The sequence below is a fragment of the Neopsephotus bourkii genome, unplaced genomic scaffold (assembly GCF_033783945.1).
Source record: "Neopsephotus bourkii isolate Nb327-2 ecotype Australia unplaced genomic scaffold, CSIRO-AGI_Nbou_v1 NB_1234, whole genome shotgun sequence".
Classification (NCBI taxonomy): Eukaryota; Metazoa; Chordata; class Aves; order Psittaciformes; family Psittacidae; genus Neopsephotus; species Neopsephotus bourkii.
This window is the reverse complement of record NW_026901719.1, coordinates 2,461,360-2,484,356: the sequence shown is the minus strand read 5'-3', so window position 1 is coordinate 2,484,356 and position 22,997 is coordinate 2,461,360. Positions and strand designations below refer to the sequence as shown.

At 40.8% G+C, this 22,997-nt stretch overlaps 1 long non-coding RNA gene across 1 annotated transcript; it reads left to right on the top strand.

Annotated features, from left to right (window-relative positions):
* The first annotated feature begins 2,109 nt into the window (after positions 1 to 2,109).
* On the top strand, positions 2,110 to 21,861 carry LOC133218292 (uncharacterized). Its single transcript, XR_009727093.1, has 3 exons — positions 2,110 to 2,319; positions 16,594 to 16,722; positions 20,828 to 21,861. It is a non-coding gene; the product is annotated as an uncharacterized LOC133218292 (long non-coding RNA).
* The last annotated feature ends 1,136 nt before the right edge of the window (positions 21,862 to 22,997 follow it).

Here is a 22,997-nt window from a genome sequence, read left to right as displayed (position 1 = left end):
AAAGGCATGAGGGATATGCAAATCTGTTTGGAAAAAAGGGTGCTTAGGCAATCAGGAAGTGTCTGACCAGGACTGTCATCACCTGAGTGTTCTCGAGCGACCCCTGCGCTGGTCCGCCCGCATGCAAGGTTGGATCTGCAGGTTCCCATGCACCTTGTCACCTACCGTTTCGACCCTCACCTGTCCATACAGACAAGTGAGAGTAAGCTCTTCCAGCCTGCGCAGTGGATTTTTTAGGTGAGGCGCAGCTTGCACAGAACTGGCCCCTCCCTTTAAACCTGAGGTTTAACTGGCACAGCCTAGTTAGCTAGGATGGTGACAGTCTTGTTCAGAATGTGTGGGTTAAAGCCCTTCCTGAATCTTTATTAGCGAAGACAGGCCTTCCTCACAGAAGGAAAACTCCTATCTTCAAACCTGGGCTGATGGAGCCTGTATAGCCTCGTAAGGTCTTCCATGAGCAGTATTAATTGGGTGAGAAAATACATTCATCTCGTCAAACTGGCCAGCTAGAGAAACTTGTTTCCTTGTGCAAGCCAGAATCTGGGCTGTCAGCAGCTTTTCTAAGTATATCTCAGGCTTCTTGGAAAAAGCTTTCACCTAATTTTTCCTCATGCTCGATGAATGGGAAGAGCTGATTGGTTTTGTAATGTGGTCAGAGTGTCCCATCCAAATGTGCTAATGACAGTCACTTAGTCCAGCATATGAAAACAGACTCAGGAACAGCATATCTTATTTTTATCCAAGAAATGAATGCAAGGAAGGAAGATAAAAAGTCAGAAACTGGGAACCATTGTGGAGGGACCAGGGAAAGAGGGCATATTGACAGCCCAGTATGGTGGAGCTCTGCTAGAGCAGTACTACTACCCGGAGACATGGTGCTAGTGTGGGGATGCTCTCAGAAGAGAAAAGCAAAGAAGGCAGGGTTAAAGAATTGATATTTTGTCAGTATTTTGTAGCTGCATCCCCAGTCTGGGCTTTTATTTGAGAGTGCCACTTGTAACTGCAGCACTTGGGAAACCTGCTGCGTGGGAAAGGTCTAATTAACACTCAATCACCTGTACCCTGCTCACTGCCACCCCAACCGTGCAGGGAACAGGCAACAATAAACAGCTCAGCGTAGGTGGCTCTCTTTTATTAGCTATCTGGACGCTATTGAAAAGAAGAGGGGGTTGGGGAGGGAAAAGTGGGTCCCAGCTGAGAATTAAGCCAAAAACATTGATTGAATATGGGGTTGGAAAACAGCAGTACTGCCACAGTTAAAAGAGCAAATACCAGCTCATACCAATACTGATGAAGTGCGGACAAACTGTCATTGTTCCCTCTCAGCTGAGTCACTGCTTTCATTGCTGGGTTATTAAGTGAATCATTCCTCCCATTTTCCACTTTGTTATAATTTGGGGTTGTGTTGTCAACCCTTTTTTAATCAGAATAGGGGAATGCTGAGCTTAGCTGTTTCCAGATATCCAACCCTAACACTCTCATTGGAACCATGTCAGAGATGTGTCTGGATAAGTATGGCAGCATGGGCTGGTGAGGATAGAAGCAAAGAGCATCTGATCAGAAGCAGTGGAAAGGTATGCAGAAGGCACCTGCAAGGAGAGAAAGGCCAAGTCTACATTTGTTTTGTAGTCTAGAGCAGTGTAGCTTTTCCAGGGCAAATCTGATCATGATCATATAGAGGGTGTGATGGTTCAGTCCTTAAACCTTTTTTGGTCTACACAAACTAGACTGGTGCTTTTGCTCCAGGCAGGCAGCAGCTGAGCTTCAGTTCAGGAATATGAGTCAGAACCAAAGACTGGTCCCAGGTCTAAGCCATATGTGGGATAGGGGATCAGGATCAGGGCCTTTGGGAACTGGCCGAAGTAGGTCCATCACACCCCATGATGGAGTAGATGTCAAGGCCTCAGCACTAATGTCTGAATTCACGGATTCAGTCCTATTGCCCTGAGCTACTTGTCAATGTGAACATAGGCAAAAAAAAAATATTTTATTTTTAAAAAAGGAGAAATACTGTTTGATTGTAGAAAATAGGTATTATTATCACAAATGAAGGCCAGAAAACCCAGCAGATGTGAAGTTTCCATTTCCCTCCCATTGCTGTTTTGGGAGGCTGATAAATGTAAGGAAGGGAAAAAGGAAGCGACTACAAGAAGCAGAGTATCATATATCTAACCTGACCAAATGCGGTGAGAGCAGCTGTCCCCCAGTAGAACACATCTACAGTGGGGTGCAAGATTTAAATTGTGTGCAAAAAAAGAAGAGGTCCTTGATTTGCCTGTCCTACCTGAAATCAGGAGCTTTTCTAATGGGACCTATCAGGTAATAACAATTATTTCGTTTGAGATATGACTCAATTTCACTGCTTTGAAGAACTGGGTTAATTAATTAAAAGAGTTTGGGTCATGATCAAACTAAAGAGCATACAATTCACTAATTAAATTGACTCAAGACACAGCTGCTTAATGTGCTAAAATAATAGTATGAACCTCAGGGCTGCTTTGAACAACTGCTGTAATTTCCTTAACTGCACAAGCTTCAGTAAAGTACTCTTCATCCTTTTTCTGTGAAAGTAGCATTACTTCCAGCTTACCTGTAAGAAACAATCTCACTTCAAGCGAACTTGTAGCTTGAGTACCTGTAGAAATGACAGCCCTGAAGGAACTTTCAAAAGTAACCTGAAGGTACTTTTAATAGATTTGCTTTGCCTACCTGTTTTCTGGTGAGACAGGGAAGAGTATATCTTTTCAATATTGAAGTTACACTTTTTGTGTTCTGAAAATTTCAAAACCTCAGTAAAAGAAAATTTTCTCATGAGCCAAGTATTATTTCAAGTGTCAGTGTAACAGCATAGCTATTAATTATTTACAATAATTAAGCTGAATGTTTAATATTAAATTTATTTTCTAATAAAATAGTTCTGTCCATTAAACACTGTGTTTCTGACAGAAAATTATGTGAAAGAGTAGCTCATAGATATTTTTCTTATGTTGTGAAATTAAGATTTTAAATGAACTGATGTTTTAAGTAATTAGACTGCTAGAAGTTTTGTTCTGTATCTTGGAAGACTATATTACCTGAATTTCTATAGTAGTGCTGTGTCAGAAAGATAGTATTTTCAGTTCAGCAGCTAAATGATGTGAATTAACAGATCTTCAAAATCAAACCATACAACACATACCATGCACAGCTTCTCAGATCACATAGAACATATGATAAAGGTTAGAGAAGCACAACAAAGATGGTTGAAGTTGCAGGCCAGTATTGTATGATAAGCAACCAAGTTAGTTTGGATTTTTCCATGTCCAAAAGAGGTGATTGAATGCAGCAATTTTTTATAAAATCATGAGTAACCCTAAAACTGTGACTAGCCAGTGACTGTATGCTGTTCCTTTGTGCAAAAAGGAAATGAGTAGACCAGCCTGAGGGGGACAAGAGAAAGTGGGGTTTTTTAGCAATGGATAGAGAACTTCTGGAATGTGCTGCCCTGGGAAGGAGGCAAACAACGTTAGCAGACTTTAAAATGGTTTGGACAAATTTGGACAACAAGCCCATCAACAGGCAGGAAAGGGAATAGGGAAGGATGTAACTTTCAGCATCCTTCATCCAACCCTTATGGCTGTTATAAGTAGAAGGGAATACCACAGAGAAGATAGGCTCACATGCCTTCCCAGGCTTATATGCAGTGAAGCAGATGGAAAAGCTAGAGGTGCCCCTGGTCTGACCCCAACAAGCATATTTCTTGCCCTACCTGCAATAGCTACAACTCGGAAACATTCCAGAAGTACACATAAAGTCCTAGGTGTTGTTTCCCATGTAACAACATAAGATTTCAGTGCTTATAATGTTTCTCAAGGTTTTCCTTGAGAACATAGTTTTCCCTTTTACTGTGTGTTTTTCAGTTGAGAAACTCAATTTCCTCTTGAAGGACACACTATAACCCTCTCAGCAAAAGGAAATAGAAGGGAGAAATTCCCTTCTGTAATTCCATTCTAAGAGTTATTCCTTTGCCTCAACCCCAGGCAGACTGCTAAGAAATGAGGAATAGCAAAAGCCGTATATATATCCTCACTATCTGCAGAGGGCTGAATGTTAACAAGCAGTTTGCAACAAGGAAAAAAAAAATAATAAATTGTTTCAGTCTCGTTTTCTGTGTTTCAGTTTGCTACAAATATCATTTAATAAAGAATGATTTTCACTGTGACTTTTATTTCTTCTGCAAAGAAAATTAGCAGGGGAAAATTACTCAGTCTTTTGAGAGATCTAGTTATGTTGCAGAGCACAGCTGCCAAGTTACTATAAAAGTCCCTGGGAGTTTCTTTCTATGCAGTGTGGACAAATAACGTGTAACAGTCAAGACCCTTTTAATTTAAAATAAAGCCTTGGAAATACCTGAGTAAAAATACAGCAATGTTCGTAACATTGCAATGTGGCTGCAAGCTTAGATGTTTGTGATAAACAAACTGAAGTTACATGAATGCTTGTGCTCTACAGAGGCTTTGTAGTCAAACCTGCTGTCCTCTAATGTTACATAAATATTTTCAATAAAGTATGCAATAGGGTTCAACAGGGCTTACTTAAATGGGGATCTGCAGGATCATTGCTGGAAATGCCTTGCAAAACTGTCTTGTTTTGTGGTTTTTTTGTTTGGTTGGTTGGTTGTTTTAAGGTTTTTTTCCTCAGTTCACTAAACATTATTCTGAAAGCAGGGAACACACATAAAGGCAACCCCAGCCACAGCTCCTCTTAACATAAATAACAACATTACAAATTCATGTTCTCCACAAAACAAGACATTTCTGCATGACTCCTAGGGTTTGATATGAAATTCTTTGTTTGAACCTAAGTATTTATTATTTTTGTTTCTATTTCCCAAATAAAACATTTTGATCTGAGATTTTTTTTTTTTCTTTTAGTTGCAACACTTCCTAATGAATTTGCTTACTTTTGTTTCAGTTTAGGTTTCTGTCATGATTTCACTTCCTAGACAATGTACTAAAAACCCTTTTTGCAATCTTACCCCTTGCTGGCATCTTCTTCTGCTCCATGAATGCTGACTGGCCTGCTACCTAGAACAACCTAATCTGGGAGGAGAATTAAGTAAAAGTCAGAGCTTCCAGAGTGACTTTTGTTGTTTTGGCTGTTTCTGACCATACTGGAGCTAAGTTGTCCACTTTTCTTGCTGCACTGCTAAGCTTTTGGGAGTTCTACAAATATCAGAGTCTTCCTTGTGCAGATGGTTGTTCCACTAGAACTCCTCCTCTAGGCTGAGATCAGTCTGTTCCAATATGAGCTACTGCATGACACCGGGATCACAGCTTTTCACTACCCTTTGCATACTAAGCCCATGCAACAAGCTTGAGTTATGTCATGGTTTAAGCCCAGCCAGTAATTCAGAACCACGCAGCTGCTCTTTCGCTCCCCTCTTGCTTTCTCTCCCTGCTCCCGGAGGGATGGGGAGGAGAATCAAAAGAATGTAACTCTCACGGGGTGAGAACAGTCCAGTAACTAAGGTATAACACAAACCACTGCTGATGCCACCAATAATAATAATGATAAGGGAAATAACAAGGGAAGAGAACACAGTCGCTCACCACCCGCCGACACCCAGCCTGACCCTTGCAGTGACCTGGGCTTTCCGGGTAACTGCTCCCAGTTTATATATTGGGCATGATGTGCTATGGTATGAATACCCCTTTGGTTAGTTTGTGGCAGGTGTTCTGTCTCTGCTTCCTCCCATCTTGCCATCCTCCCTGTCAGAGCATGAGATTCAGAAAGTCCTTGGTCAGAGTAAACATTACTGAGGAACAACTAAAAACATCAATGTTATCAGTGCTGTTCCCAGGCTGAAAGTCAAAAACAGAGCACTGCACCGGCTAATAAGAGGGAAAAAATGACAGCTACTGCTGAACCCAGGACAGGTAAGAAGGAATTTGCAGTATAATTCATTTTGTCTGACTTGCAGTAGCTACAGAACAAAAATTCACAGACGAGTCAGTTGGCCAAAACTGCCTTTGCAGTCACCAGGGCAAAATGCACGCTTTCAATTTAAAATTAATCTTACTATTTTCACTGTCCAATTTGGACAGACACAAACCATGTTCCCAGTATGCTTCTATGTTTACATTGCCTGTCCACAAAAAAGAAGGTGACTAGCTCAGTTTGCCTGTCAACAGTGTCAAGATTTGACCAGACAGGACTCATCTTCATTGTTAGGTGGCAGAAAATCTGTTGAGATTCCAGGAAAAGTGTTCCAGTGCTTGAGCACCTACTCTGTGCTGAAAAATTCTGAATTATTTCAGCTTTGGGCTTTTGCTATTTTTATTTTTTTTTTCACTAGACTAAGGAGAAAATCTACTGTGAGGCGCATCTTGCCTCATCTGTCCTCAAATAATAGCTATTCTTTAAAATTCTAAACTAGTATAACCTACATTATCTATGAGAAGTGACTGTTTAAACTGGTACAGCAAGGCTTCATATGATGTAGGATGTGTCAGGAGGGCTAATTGGGTAAGCAGCAATAAAAAGTTAGGACTCCCAGGGGCAGTAACAGCAGAATAACCTGGATCTCAGTTCAGACATTACATGCAGACTTCTCTACCACAAACCCATACAGCAAGTGGGTTTTAGCCACAGCTCTGCTCCCCTTGCAAAGAAGGGGAGAGCGCAAGGATGAAATGCCTGCTGCTGTCTCCAGGTTAGGTGGTAAATGAGGCAAGTGATAGCCATGGCAAAGAGGATTCAGAAGATTTTCAAACACAGAAAAGGCAATGAGAGATTTCCTCTCCATGTGTCAGGTGAAATAGTAATACCTGAGTCATGTCCCAGAGGCCACTTCCTCCAGATGCTGCTGTTTTGTCTAAAGGGGCAAGCTCCCCAGTTCCCCTGCACAGAGCCCTGGCAGCGTTTGAAGCTACACCTTCATGAGAAACCAGTCATTCCTATTATAGCAACACTTTTTCTTCCCTTTTCCATCATCTCTGGCTCAGGGACAAAAGCACACTTACATTTAGAGCTTAAAATGCTAAGCAAAGGGCTTATTCCTTTACTTTTTAGTTAAAAATAGCCCAAAACATTTTTCGTGTTATAACAGTTATATAACAGTAATAATCTAACCCATTAAATCACCAGGTAAAGTGCAGCCAACCAAAAGGACATGTAAGCCAATTAATCTCAAAATTCAAGCTGTTATTTGGCAGCTGAACACTAACACTTCACTAGCACTTTTCACTGCAGAACTGCCATAGATAACATCCACTACATCTCTGCCAACACATGGCTTGAAGGTGCAGAGCAGTTGTATTTTTAAATGCTCCAAAATGTGTTACTTTTGCTCATTTTGCTTGTAGTAAGTGAGCTTTTCTTTCATAATAAACACTTCTTAAAACAGCTAAGTAAAACTAGATGAGAAAATCTCATTCAGAATTAATTTCAGGCTAGTCATTGCCCACAAGATTTTAGAAATACCTTTTGTCAATGTGTTTTCCTGGCCTAATAAATGATACCTGGATAATTAAGTGGGCAATCTGGAAATCTATATGCCATTAAAGAAAGAAGAATGGGCTTCTTTTTTGGCAGAACATAAAAGACAACTCAAATATATCCATGAATGGGTTTCCCAGGGAAGTTCTGAATGCTCTATCCCTGGCAGTGTTCAAATCCAGGCTGGACAGAGCCTTGGGTGGCATGGTTTAGTGGGAAGTGTCCCTGCCCATGGCAGTGGGGCTTGAACTAGATGATCTTAAGGTTCTTTCCAACCTTAACTATTCTATGATTCTATGTTAAGCACTTTGTCTCCTTTCGAGACTTCATTCAGCTACTGGTTCTCATCAGGAAATAGCTTTTTATTACTCTATTCTTGTGCTTTCTAAATGAAATCAGTTTAGTACACAAATACACCATCCCAATTTCTGAAAATGCTTCTGAGCTACAAAATATACAAATCTACACCTGAAGAGAAGTAATTACTTCAGAACTAGAAAATTAAAGCATTCATCAGCTGCTGAATAATGTTTAAACACTGGCTTGGGTGATTTATGTAACTTTTATGTGCCTTTTTTTTTCCTTATTTAAAACATGATTAGTAGATCATATATCTTGATACCATTATGAAAAAAAAAAATCATTGTACTGAGGCAGAGGCCCAGTGCTCTGGTTAGGTTGTTCCAGACTCTTAGACTTTGCCTTAAGATGACACTTTAGGGGAAGACTGGAATTTACCTTGGAGCTACTCTAACTTACAAATCCATTTGACAGTCTTACCAGCCTGGAAAGAAGAAATGCAGAATCACTGGAAGGAATAGGATTTAGGCAGAATGCCTCTGGACTTGCAAGTCCAAGCACATTCAAATTCAGATATAGCTTACTTTTTTGTTGTTGTTCACGTATTCTATGCTAAGATATCCAAGCACCACTAATACAAATGGGAAAGAGTTTTCCTCTAGGAATATCAGCGTAAGTAAATAAATAGGGTGTCATTATGAGAGCAAGATTGCTCAAGAATGTTTTCCCAAGGCAACAGTGTCTGATGCAAGATGCTGTTTGCTTGTGGTCTTGCTCTGCCTCCGGCCTCAAGAAAGAGCAGTTCAGATGCAGACAGCAGTCACAGACAAAGAAATACTAACAGACTGACAGAACATGAGAAAAAAAGGTGCCTGGGTTGATGGCTACTGCAAAAATGTATGCCCAGGCACTGGTAGTTTGTATTATCAGCTTCAAGATTTGTCAGATCATGTGCCCACAAAATCTTGATTACACTGCAAGAGTATCACAGTGCTCTCCACAGCTGAAATTGTTGAGTTCAGAGTAACCCTCCTCCCCTGTGGCTCAAGTTAGAAAAAACTTTGGTCCATCAGCATATTGTTTGAATAGTCACCAACCTATGGATTTGTGCCTCTTCACTGGCAAAAGGACCAACTGTTATGTTTACAGATGAGTAACGGAGGGACTTGAGCCAGGATCTAGGACATGTAACCAGGTGTTTGTATAGCATGGTCACAGTGTGGCTCTGCAGCAAATTAGGGTGGCCCACAGGCACTTGGTTGTTAATTCTCTGAGGGCAGACACCTCCGAGGGTCGCCTCCTCCCTCCATTTGCTTTGGAGGGAAGTGCAGGTGGTATGACAGCGAAATTTTAAATTTTGAGCTTTAAAATAGACGATTCCTCTTCTGAGTGCTAACATCCAAAAGCATACAGAAAGCCCAGGACTGAACAGGAGCAAACCCAATAATCAGGTGCTGGTCCAGTGCTTTTGTAACACAGATGACATGATTCTCATAGAGAAAGGAAAACTCAGTCTATTGAGAGATCTTGTCCAAAAAAAAACCATTTGAGACAGTTGTCTGGTGAAATGCTAGAGATGAACCAAAGGCTTTGATGGGAAGAACAAAGTGATGTATATCTTGTTTGCGGCTGTCACTTCCCTTGACAGCTATGGCCTGTCTCCTCTGTCTTGTTAGAAATGATGTCAAAGCATTTATTTTCTTCCTTATATCTAAACATCTGAGCAATGAGAAAGGAGGAAAATAATAAATCCAGATGTGATCAGTGGAAATATCATTTGATAGGTCTCTTGCTATGTGAAGGAAGACAGAATTCAGATCATAAAAAGATATTAATCAGAAAGTGTAAAATGGGACAAAAGACAGAAAGTGCTAAAAGTAAAAAACAAACAGTTGACCCCCACAAAACCCTAGTAAAGTATTCCAATTAAGCCTCTAAGCTTCCCCTTCTAAACAGTTGAAACTAACTCTCATTTTATTTACTGCTATGGGACGACAGATCTTTTCTTTCTTCAAAGCTATGAATTCTCACTTTCTGGAAATGCATCACTCCATTTCACTAACAACAAGCAGCTGATTGCTGCCATCTTAATTGTAGCCAAAATATTATTTTCAGTATCTGCAAATAACAGGGTATGCTGCCATGCAGAGAAATGTGACATGTTCAGTATTTCTGAATTATAAAGAGAAGAAAGAAAATATACTGGAGTGACATAACTAAACTCAATGTTACTATTCCAAACAAAACTCAGAATTGTATTACTGTAAATAGATAATGAGGGCTTTTGTCAAAAAGTGAACCCACTAGCTTTTCAAATAAATGTAATTCAGTGTACAAATCACTGATTAATTTCATCTGAACAAGCTGCACAGCAGCCCAAAGGCAATAGAAAGCTTTAGGGAGATCTCTCCAGGTTCTTCACTAGTTGAGTAGTCTTTCCTCAGCATATGTGCTTTACTCATGTACAGAGAAGACTTGCAACAACACTTTTCACTGTCCCACAGTAAAAAGCCTGTTCTGTTTTGACCTCCTTGTCTTTTCTTTCTGACTTTCACATGGAAAGTTGCTGGTTTGGGGAAACTAAAGCATTTCTCAAGGATCTGAGACCTGGAGGGCCACAGCTGCTGGGTGCACACATCAGAGAAAACCCAGTAGGAAGACGATCAGCAGCACAAAATAGAGCCTAAAATCATTTTTAGTCACAGAATAACAGCTGACAGGAAAAAACAAAAGCAGAGGCACCTGCACACTGTTTGGCAGGCAAGTCTTAGCAGGTCATTTCATGCCAGTCTTTGTAGCAGGTTATTTACCCACTATAGGCTACAGCTTGTAATGACAAGTCTTCATTTGACTGCATTGCGTGTTGCCAGCAAAATGCTGAGGATTTTAGCTTCTCTTGGCATTCATCTTGACAAAATCCCATTTTTTTCCTGTCTAAGGAAGTTTATGTTCAGAAGTGTCCCACTGAAGGTAAGAGAAAGTAAAAGCTTTTTTGAAGAGAGCTTTTCTTAAGCTTTAATGTGTCAGGGACCAAAACACTGGTGATCATGAGCCATGCATCAGACTACCTTCAACTTCTTCAGGACAAGGCGTAGATGCTGAGTGTCATTTACCAGGTATGTAACACCATCACTGTGCACCACCAACCCGTCCTCAAGGCAGAGATGCAACGTAAATACTTTCGCATGGGGTGCCCAGAGATTAGTCTCTTTTGAGGCAAGAAAACTTCTTACTCACCTTTTTGGTGTGGTGCCAGTTTGTTTTACACTGCCTGTACTCTTAAGAGAGCTTAAGTCTCCTTGTTTACTTGACTGCCTTTAAGCCTTCTTAAAGGCTTTTCAACTTCCAAAAGGCACAACTTCCACACTGTATTACAAAAAATCTGATGCAACTGCAGATTATCCTGTATTCCCTTTCGTATGTCAGCCCTTTAAAAAAGAGCAAATGATGCCTGCTGACTTCTCTTCCTTGCCAGCTGTTTACTGTTTGGGGGATTTATTATGTACTGCTGTACAAGGCTTCTTCACACATCATTGTCCAAGCCGGCCATGCCCCGATGAGCTGGGGGTGGTTGCTGCTTGGGGCTGTGCATAGCCCCATGGAGGCACCTTCCCCAAGGTAGTTCTGCTGGCAGTGCTCTGATACACATACTACCTCTTTCCAAACATATTCAGGAGGAAGAGAATTCCCAGCACTGACTTCCATTGGCAGCCAGGACTCATCCTAACAAATAATAGAAAAGTATCTGCTTCAAAAAGTATGGCTAGGATGTTTTGTGTCTCAGCAAGTCGTTTCTAGCTGTACCTTCATTTATCAGCAATGGTGACATTCCTGCTTTATTGATTATATTTGTTTATATCAGACATGTAAAATTCATACAGCTCTGGAAGAAAATGTATAGGAAGAAACATTAATTCATTTCCAGAGTCAGCACCACACATAAAGCCTCCATCATTTTCCATTTCTGGACTGATTTAGGTAGATACAAAATAAGGTACCACAACTGCATGATGCAAACAGTAGCTGCACACAGTCTGCAGAGACTTCATTAAACACTAATGAAAATGGACAAACCGGGGAAAATGCATCAAATTTTTTTGGAAATAAGAAAAGTACTTAGAGGGCTGACTGCCAGAAAATCACAGGAGTTCTGCTTGCAATTTATGTTACTTTCTTAGAGGAGCTCTTGAGACGCAAACAGAACCTGTGGGAATTATTTTTACCAAATAATCTCTGTTAAATTAATACTTTTTGCACAACAATTTTACATTAACCATAAAATTGAATTTTGATGAGGATGTGCAAAGGCAAGGTAGAACAAGGCAAAAGATACATTTGTGATACAAATGCAGTCTGTGAGGAATTTTGAGGAAAGAAGAATCATAAGATCTTTATGCAGAGAGCTGGTACTCTGGCATACACGTCTTTTGTGCATGCTCAATACAATCACCCAACATGCATAACTAGAATTGGCTCTGTGCCCTTTCTCTTAGCAAAAATATGGTTTGCTATAGAGTCACAGCTCCCTGACTAAGGCTGACTTGGTCCTGCTGAAATCAAGCAGTTTATGCAGGGAGAAAAAGTTTCAGGTTTTGCTCAATCTTTAGCAAATTTTCTCTACTTGAAAATGCATTAGATTTGGTTCAAGGGATTCGAAATAGTCTGGGCAGCTTTTATCTTCTAGAGATGAGTGTATTCATCCCAATGGAAAAAGGTGAGTCATTTCTTTCCTCCCTCCGATGATAAGCCATAGACCATGATGAGAGTTGGAGTTTAGCATCATAGTCAGTAACAGCAGTATAATTAAATCTGGTTTTAGTAGGAGGTAGCATACAAATACGCAGAAGTAAAGTAGTGGCAGGCAAGAAAAAAAAATAATATAAATTGCTTTTTATTCTTTAAAATATGTTTTATCATAAAAGCAAGTTAATTTTTTGTTAAGCACTTTGTCTCCAAAGCAGAGAATAGCAGTGGAGTGCAGACCATGTAGATTTGTTTCTGTATATCAATTTGTGTTCACTGGCAATGTGAACAATGCTATGTGAACAGTGCCTCAAATCCCACAGATTCTGATATTGTATAGGATCTGAAGCAGAGCTGTGCTTCCACTGAAATTGTGCTACTAGAATTTTATTACTGTAGTTAAAATGTAAATATATTCTGTAACAAGCAGGTCTGTTAGCTTCTTGGCTGAAACTTTCTGGGGTGAACAGTTGAATGATGACTTTATTTGCAGCAGAAAATGAATTCTTTTTCCATACTCTATATCACTGGACCTGTCACTTGGCAAGGTGCAGTAACTACCTAAATTCTGCAGAGAGTCTGGGCTTGTCATCAGCAGAAAATACTCAGTGACCTTATTTTCATCATAACCTTTCCCTCACTTGAAGAAATACCTGGAAATGCCTACACAAGGAATTTTTCTTATTGCAGTATAACAATCCTCTGAGCATTTTAATCACCAAGCCCTTTATTAGGAAGCTATGTTACTTTTTGGTAACTTCACCTATTTTACTTTCTCCATCCTTCAGAAGATTTCAAGTACCTAGAAATAAAACTGAGTATATATTAGATTACATGCTTTAGTGTGGGCCCCATCTTCTCTCAGAGAGTTGGAGAAGCCTCTTGGATGGGAGGAAGGTGTTTTTTCAGGCAGTGCTTGGAAAGAGTTGTATGAGCACAGAAGAGTTCTCCAGGCCTTGGTGATTCAGTCCCACTAGAAACAGACCACAGTTTCTCTTTCACTACTTTGGTTTTCAATACTACCGCACCTGCAAGCTGAGAAAGCTTTGATTCATTTCTGTCACCAAACAAACAACAGCAATTCAGGTGAGATGCACGCATCTCAGCCCACAGTGGCTAAATCAGAGTTAGGAAATGTGGTGTTTTTGATGGTTGGATGGATACGGAGGGCCAGGAATTATATAGAAAACTATGAGTCCCTATCAGTCCTGAGAGAGGCAATGCAGGAAAGTCCTTATTTTCACTCACACAGACTGGAGAACCTGCTGGTTTCCTGGGGAAGAATTGCAGTGTTACCTCCAGCCTTTGCAACAGAAATGTCCACTGCACTCCTGGGAATAGGAGAAATTGGTTTAATTTAGCCTAATTGTAGTCTATAAATGCAGTGCATTATTCATTCAACAGCAGGTCTTAAAAGGCTAATGTATTGAACAGCTCTAGGTGTAAAAGACTCTAAGGTATAGTTAAAACCACATCCAAAAGTAGTGAAATTCATAGGGAAAAGGAGAATGAAAAGCACTACAAAAAAATCAGTGAAGCAGGTGTAAGGCTAAGAACAGAGTGGAAAGGATGTTTCTGCAGAAAGCATTCCCACTCTGGGAACCACACAACCAAGCCATGCAACAACTCCTGTAACCACAGCTGAGAAACACTGATGGCACAGAGTGGTTTGTGCAAGTCTGACTACGTGATTCATATTTGCACGAGTAAGTCAATGCCCATGCAGCCATGGCCATGGCTACCCTGCTTGAGGAAGCAGCTCATAAAAGAAGGTGAAATACACTACTACATCTTCTAAGAATGGGACTTGAAGAAGTTAGGCACTCAAGCCTAAGAACACACTGAAAAAATATGCTTGTCCAGCAATAGCCTAGCTCTTGGGGTGCTTGTGAACACACAGGAATACCCCAGTCTAGTGCTAGGTCCTGCTGAAAGTCTCATGTGATTTGGAAAAGAATTAAGAGAGTCACTGAGCTCCACTTCAGTCCTGGGAGAGCCTTGTCCAGTAAAATGCTTGATAGGCACGGATAGCAGAATCCATGGCTGCCATGGTGGCCTTCTTTCAAATATGTGCTTGAAGGAAGGTCCCACTTTTCACAGCAACCTAGTTGGATGGGAAGACTCTTGTGAGACTAGAGCACAAGCAGAGGTGCAAGATTCAGCAAGCCAAAGGGAGACTAAGGCAATGGCTATAAAATTTCCTGGTCTCCGATTCAATGCCCAGGATTGTTCACATTATTGTGTATATATGTAACATTTTCCTTGAAATAAAATGCATGGGTCTCAATTGCCAAGCTGCTTTGCTTAGGATTTTTATTATAATTGGTAGTCAATAGGAGAAAACAAACAAGCAAACAAACAAAACCCAACAACAGCAACCAAAAAAAAGGAAAATAAAAAACAAACCAAAAAAAGAAAAGCCCACCAAAACAAAACCACCCAACCAAAAAAAAAACCAAAACCCACAAATCAGAAAAACAACAGTCATAAATTACAATTACAAGCCAAAGTTGGAAAATTTATTTCAGAGAAACTCCTTACTTGATCCCTCTCCATCTCAGCTGTCACCTTCATTCTCCTTCTTCCCTGTTTCCAACAGCCTTGAGACTGTGTTCTTCTCCTGTCCCCAAGAGGCACAAGGTATTTGTTAAGAAGGTGAGATCCTTACAGGATCCCAATGCTCACCAAAGATTGCTGAAAAGTCCTAGATATCTAAAGTCACTTGCAGGATACTACAGGATCTGAGCATTTAGCTGTTAGGGAGTGCAAACCTGGGCTCAGTGGTATGCATAATATGCAGGTATCATCTGTATATATAAGAAGGAAAAAATACCACAGAAAAGAGAAATAAAAAGGCAAAAAAAAAAACAACCAACAAACAACCAATGAAGACAGGGAAAGGAGAGTTAGAAGCCATCTGTAGGCTAGTGTGAGTGGAATATTGAGCAATATTGATTGAAAGAGCAAATTAAAGGGAAAGCACAAAGGTGAGAGAAAACATTTTCTTTCATGCTAGTGATGGGGTTTTGGACCTTGAAGGCCATTTTTGTCTTGGAAGAAGTGGTCTTCAAATGAAGCTGGCTGAATGGCCAGGTCCTTTTGCAGAAGACTGGTTGAAACACAGAGCTATAGGGCAGGAGCATGCAAACAGAAAGCTTCTCCTAGGAAACCTTGTCCAATATAATACAATCATGTGCAGTGAAAGACATATGCTCTCTGTTGCTGAGCAATTATCTGTTCTATTATCTGAGGCCAAGAAGTTCTGCTATCTATATGCTTCTGGCAAGGATCTATGTGATTAACTGCAACCATAGCCCAATTTGGAATCAGCTCTTTTAATTAACTCTGTGTGGCATTTCATCTGCATCTGATTACATCTAAAAGAGAATCTCTTGGACATTGCTAGCTCTGCCAAGCATCTTTTGACTTGTTACAAAAAAGTTGCTCTGGTGTAAGAAAATTGTTTCACTTGAATGATTGTGTTCAGTTCTCTCTCTAAATGAGAAATGCAAACCAGAGGAAAAAGCAGGATCATGGAATCATTTAGGTTGGAAAAGACTTGTAAGATCATTGACCATTAACCTAGCACTGACAAGTCACCACTAAACCATGTCTCTACATGTCACATCTACATGTCTTTTAAATATCTCCAGGGATGGCAACTCAACCACTTCTTTGGGTAGCCCGCTCCAATGCTCCAATGCTTGACAACCCAAGGGATGCAAAATAGTAAACATGATAGTTTTCCTGATTAAAATGAACTAAGACACACCTCATCATTTGAACTCCAAATTCACAGGACTTCTCATGCTTTGGAAGTATTCCTGGAAGTAAACATTTTCAAAAACTCTTGCCAGATTTCTCTCAGTTGACAGCACATTGAAGAGAGCTTTGTTAAGGAGATCTGTGTGTAAAGTCCAAGATACATACACTGAAATATATTTAAGCAGGAGTAAAGCTCTGGTATCTTCAACTGGTTTTGTTCAGTGTATTACTCTCTTCAGCTGTTCACATACAGAAACACAGAGAAGGGGCCAGATCTCTTCTAGTTTGGCATTTCTGTTACTGCAGAAGTAAGCAGATGAAAAAGAAAATTGAATGTGATGAGCTGTGGATGGATCAGGGTTGTGCTGGCTTTTGAAGAGGAGGAAAAATCTAGCATCCAGCCCTGGAAAGTCTCAGAAGCTGCTGATGGGGAAGGTAAGACCTAGGCTCAAGTCTTGCTCCCCCTGAGGATAGGCAGACAGGGTAGTACCTGTGACTTGTGATAGGATTATCTCTGACTAATCACACTGACATCCTTATAAAAACTTAAAGCCTTAGAAAAGCAGTTTCATCTGAGCATTTTATTGCTGAAATGAAACAGTGTTCTTTTCCACCAATGCTTCAGCTTGCCTTGTTTATCTTTAGCACCATCTGGCAGAGCAGGATAACACTGCTGTGTCCAGAAACACCACCTCAGGAACAGCACCAAAGAACAGCCTTTTAAGCTGTCCTCTTAAGCATCATTTTAGCTGTATTATGTATTGGTTCCCAAACATTTCTTAATCTTATTGATTAAAACATTAGGGTATCTAATTATTACTGGCAACACAAATCTCTCTGTTATATCAAGTTTACATCAGTACATCAGTTATACTATTATTATTACAATTTAACCTCATACTCTAATTAATCAAGAACAGTTGCAGCAAACAACACAAACGTAGTAACTCAACATTTCTTTGTTTCCCTTGCTAATCAACAAATAAGGTCATTATTCCCCTTCTGGATAACAGAACTGCATTTCTATATCTATAATAGTCAAAGTTCATTCTCCTTATTTAAACTCTTCAGAATTGTATTTCTTCATGGAATTGTTCAAATTAAACTGTTCAAATGAAATTGTTAAGACTAAATTTCTGAATTGTTAAGACTAAATTTCTAAAACTGGGAAACAACAATATTGGGATTATACTGACAAGTTGCCAAAGTACAATTTGTTTATATCAAGCTTTACTGATAACATTTTTCTCCTTCAGCTACTTTCCCGTCTTATATGTAAAGTCTAATAATAAAATTACCCCAAAATCTATATGAAAGGAAAGAGAGAGAGGAGAGAAAGAGAAAGTAAATGGAGGAAGGTGGCCTTGCGTATACCTTCTAAAGAGTTTATAGCCATCTATTTCAGCACTCCAGGTATGCAAGTCACCCCACCATGTTCCTGTGATGGCAACACTGTCATAGGTTTCCTGTGCAGTAGCTTCCAGCTCCTCCTATTTGTTGCCCATGCTGCATGCACTGGTGTAGATGTGCTTCAGTTGGGCTGCCACCTTTCTGGGGGAGAAGCCTTAATTCCTACATGACCATCCTCAAGCACTTGCATGATTTCTAACACATCACTAATCTTTGCATCTTTGCCACTTCATGGTTCTCCATCCCTTACTAAGACAGCAGATCAAAGGACCTTGCAAGCACATCGTCCCTCAAACATTGGCATGTTGACCTCAGGCTTATCTCTAGTGAGCCTGGCTTTATCCCTTTCCACCTTCAAATTTAGTCTAAAGCTCTTTCAATGAGCCCTGCAAACTCCTGTGAAAAGATCCTTTCCTCCGTTCCCTCCCTTTATGTCATTAAACAGCAAGCTATTTCTAACATTAAAAGTATAAGCTCCTTTCCAACAAACTGGCTTGATAAGATAATCCCCCCCCCCCCTTGTATATCCTAAAGCATGTACTTCCCATGCTTATATTTGCATAAATATAAGTGTTGCACATATGTTTTTTTTATCTAGCTGGGTTTCATAAGGAACCTGGAGGCTGGCTCTTTTTTAATTCCTAAAACATCTATTTTCCTCAAAGCATCCTTTTCCACACTAGCTTCCTGAATTATTTAGCAAAGGTGATACCTTTTTCAGTCCACCTTGGTGTTGTGGGTATGTCACAGCTCCAAGCAGATGGCTACAGGCACCTCTGTGGCTCTGCTGGGGACCCTCACAACTTAGCAAGGAGCAGGGAGCCAGAGAAGTCAGCAAAGAAGGTCTGTGGACCAGTGAGGAGAAGGAGCCCTGCGAAGGGGTAGATGGTCTAGGTGTGGTACCCACTCCCACCACTGCTTCTGTATTTTACCCTGAGCATTTTCATTAATAGATTTGTGCAGTGCCTATGAAGAAGAGACCTGAACACAGGACCTTTCTATCCTCATTGAACACCCACATCCCTGATTACAAAGCTATGCTCCCACACATTCATACCCTGTGACTCTTATGTTTTCTGCCTTGTCCCTCATTCTCTTTCCACCTAATCTCTAATCTAAAAAATGTGAGCAGTGTTTTTAGTCTTGCTCTGCCTTGAATGCTGCTCTTCCATTTCCCAGCAAATGCTTTGATCAAAGGGTGTTACGCAAGCAATAGCTTGCTTTGTCAAGGTATTCCTAAATTACCTGGCTCTCTAAAGGAGCTAGTGGACAAAATTGACCATGAATTTAATCTAAATGCACTGCCTTGGACAGAAGGAACATACACTTTAGGTAGGCACAGGAGTATATATGAGCACATACCTAACATAGAATACAATGCAAGAATTAGACTCAACAGCAGTCAAAATGAGGGAGAAGGGGACAAGAAAATTCAGGGTGATTTCAGGATCACAGGCTTGTGTAGGAAAACATGTACAGGTCTGGGAAAGTTCATTATAACTTGTTTTGATTTGTTTCATCTCTTCTCTAGTGCTTGCTGCTCTCTCTTCTCCCTCACTGCTTTCCCACTTCATGGCAAAAATGAGATTCAATGGCTAGAGAAAAATCAAAGACATTTAGAAGTTTTCTCTTGTATTGCTGGGCACTTAAGCTTTTTGAAGGTGCTTTATATATCAAATTTTTATTTCATCTGGTAAAGTTTGAGACTCAAGGAGTTAATTACTCTCAGCAATAAGGGGTTTAAGCTCAGAAGCTCTCATAGTGTATGTGTATTTTCCTGACTAAATTTCAGCAGGATAGTATTCCAAATATCCTGTACTGCATAGATAAGATAAAAGTCAAAGGATAAATGTCATTAATTTCCAGGATACAATGCTTTCCTTTCTTTTTAATTATTACATAATTACTTTTAATTTTATGTATTTCAAACAGTAAATGATAACATTGAGTGAGTACCAAGATAACTATGTCTTAACAGCTTATTAATGTATATACAACACTACATGGCTTATCAGAGAGAAAATGTAAGAATATTTCAATACTTCTTATGTCTGTGTAATCAGATCCTAGATCCTGAATAGCTGTAGTGTACTCTAAATCATACTTCAGCTGGTGTACAGCTGGAATACATGAACTGATTTCCATTCACCTTACTTGATACGCTGCTAAAAGTTGGCCCTTGTCTCTAGTCCTTCTTCTACATTGCCTTCTTTTTGCTTTCCAGTTATAAATTTCAAATATATATTTCTGAACTTCATTAAAATGCCCTGGCATGGTTCTTCAATAACTTCACATCTTAAAAACAAAACAAAACAAAACAACAAAAATTACAACTCTAGTCACTGTGCCTACAATTTAAATACATCTTATGAGTTAGGGTGCTAGTATTTCATATTGCCATCTTAACAGAAACTGAAATGAGTAAAGTGGTGAAGCGTAAAACAGCAACACATCTAAATAAATTGATATTTTTTTAGTCTTAGTGGAACAGCAGTCACACATAAAATTGATCCATGTGGAACACAAATGGAGCATGAGGTTGGACTTGATGATCTTAAAGGTCTTTTCCAACCTACTTGGTTCTGTGAGGAAAAGCCAGTCAGGCAGCATTCATTTCCTAATTGCCATGAGGGAGGGGAGCTGTCCCAAGCTGGCAGTCTTCAGATGGCTCTGCCAGTGCTTTGCTATACTGTGATGATGCTGTGGCTGGGAAGAGGCAGAGGCAGCAGAAAGGGGAGGGATGTGGCAATGTGTGTGTACCAGAAACCCATCAGAGAAAGCTGGCAGCTTGGAAGAGCTTCTGCATTAGGTGGTGTGTTAATATTGCTTATCCGGACTTGGAGTTTGCCTTGCTGTCAGCCTCCCAGTGGATAGGAAGGGCCTGGACAGAGCCCCTGCATCTTCAGGGTAGGGCAGGGAGCTCTGGTAGAGACAAGAAGTGAGAAGATCAAATGTGCAGTAAGTCCTTACAGGGCTCCCATGTAGAAAACCACTAATTACCTTGGGAGCAGGTAGGAGTGCAAGCTGTTTTATTGACAGTGAGGTATGTTTTCTTTCAAAATGCTTTTCTCCTAAATGATGCTTTGCTCTAAGGAAGCTCTTCAGTCACCAATTATGACTTTTCTTGTAGCTGGAGAGAACAAAATTATGAAATGGGAGCCTAAATCAGATTCACCAAGATAACCATGTTTTACCCCAGGGAACAGCACAGTCAAGCAGGCTCAAAGAGTGGCAGAATCAGCTAATGCTGTTCTCAGAAGAAATGAAGTAGCAGGGGGGTGAAGACCAGCAGGGAACTGGAAAGATGAAGCATCGGAAGTGAGCACCTGGTGGTTATAACAGTTAGGCTTGGGGATATTAAGTTTGCTTTCTTCATAATTACGGTTGCATTTCAGTGATATAAGATGGGCAAACCACACCATCCAGCATTTCCCTGCTGCACAGAGTCCTGGGGCCATGGCTGCATCTGACTATTCATGGACGAAATGCAAAGTGGGCACAAGATGAACTTACTGTCCACAACTATCTGAGCTCCTTCCTGAGGGGAAGTGGCACATCAATTTCACTCCCGGCCAAATGACCGTAGCAGCATAAAGTTTCTGGCATAAAATGGAAACCTGGGCAGCTGTCACAGCAGCTTTGCCAAGAATTATCTTGCCTGGGCAGCGGCATCTTAAGGTATTGCTTGAGCCTCCAAGGCTGACCAGCCAGAGCAACTGTGGGGAAATGTACAACCCTTTTTGTGGAAGGCGCGAGGAAAACGTGTATGCTGTGTTGGGCATCTCTGCAGCACATTACTCTCTGTCACTTCTTAATGGATCCTCCTATTCCTACACTGAGACATACATTAAAAATGCCTTTCCTCTCCCCCTTCCTTTTTCAATCAGCTTGTGAAAAAGCTGCAGTTGATGTTTAAGTGCCTGTAATGTCACATTGCCAAGCCTTCAAAGACTGCCAAATATCTCAGTGGAAAGCTTGGATGTGATGGGGTATTTTTAATGATTAAGTGGCCTTTATGCACGACAAAGGGTGCAAACACCATTATAAACATGACTGATGCAATGCATTTACAAATCATTATTTAAAACAATATTCACAGAAAAGGAATGCCAACAAAACTACTTCAAAATGTGTGAAAATAAGTCCAAGTGAAAGTGTTGGGGGTCAGATACAGACTATGAAATCACCCAGAAGCTGAGTCCATCTTGGGGACATTTGCTGATGACACTAAGCTGGGAGGGGTGGCAGACACGCCAGAAGGCTGTGCTGCCATCCAGAGGGACCTGGACAGGCTGGAGAGCTGGGCGGGGAATAACTTGATGAAATATAACAAGGGAAAGTGTAGAGTCCTGCATTTGGGCAGGAACAACCCCAGGTTCCAGTATAGTCTGGGGAACGACCTGTTAGAGAGCAGTGTAGGGGAGAGGGACCTGGGGGTCCTGGTGGATGACAGGGTGACCATGAGCCGACACTGTGCCCTTGTGGCCAAGAAGGCCAATGGCATCCTGGGGTGTATTAGAAGGGGGGTGGTTAGTAGGTCGAGAGAGGTCCTCCTTCCCCTCTACTCTGCCCTGGTGAGACCTCATCTGGAATATTGTGTCCAGTTCTGGGCCCCTCAGTTTAAAAAGGACAGGGACCTGCTGGAGAGAGTCCAGCGCAGGGCAACTAAGATGATTAAGGGAGTGGAGCATCTCCCTTATGAGGAAAGACTGAGGGAGCTGGGTCTCTATAGTTTGGAGAAGAGGAGATTGAGGGGTGACCTTATTAGTGTATATAAATATATAAAGGGGGAGTGTCACGAGGATGGAGCCAGGCTCTTCTCAGTGGCAAACAATGAAAGGACAAGGGGTAATGGGTACAAATTGGAGCACAAGAGGTTCCACTTAAACCTGAGAAGAAACTTCTTCTCAGTGAGGGTGACGGAACACTGGAACAGGCTGCCCAGGGGGGTTGTGGAATCTCCTTCTTTGGAGACATTCAAAACCCGCCTGGACACATTCCTGTGTAACCTTATCTAGGTGTTCCTGCTCCGGCAGGGGGATTGGACTAGATGATCTTTTGAGGTCCCTTCCAATCTCTAACATACTGTGATACTGTGATACTGTGATCAACAGCAAATGGGCTTAAGCAAAACAGCCATTTATCCTGTTTTTTGCAGCCTTGGCACTCCATCTTAGCTGCCTGTGTCCAGTGTGTCTGCAGCCCTTACTGGATAAAATTAATAGTCCCTGTCAGATGCAAAGCAATATTTTTTTATTTCAGGACCTAATTGTTTTGTTTAATTTTAAGTTATATATGGA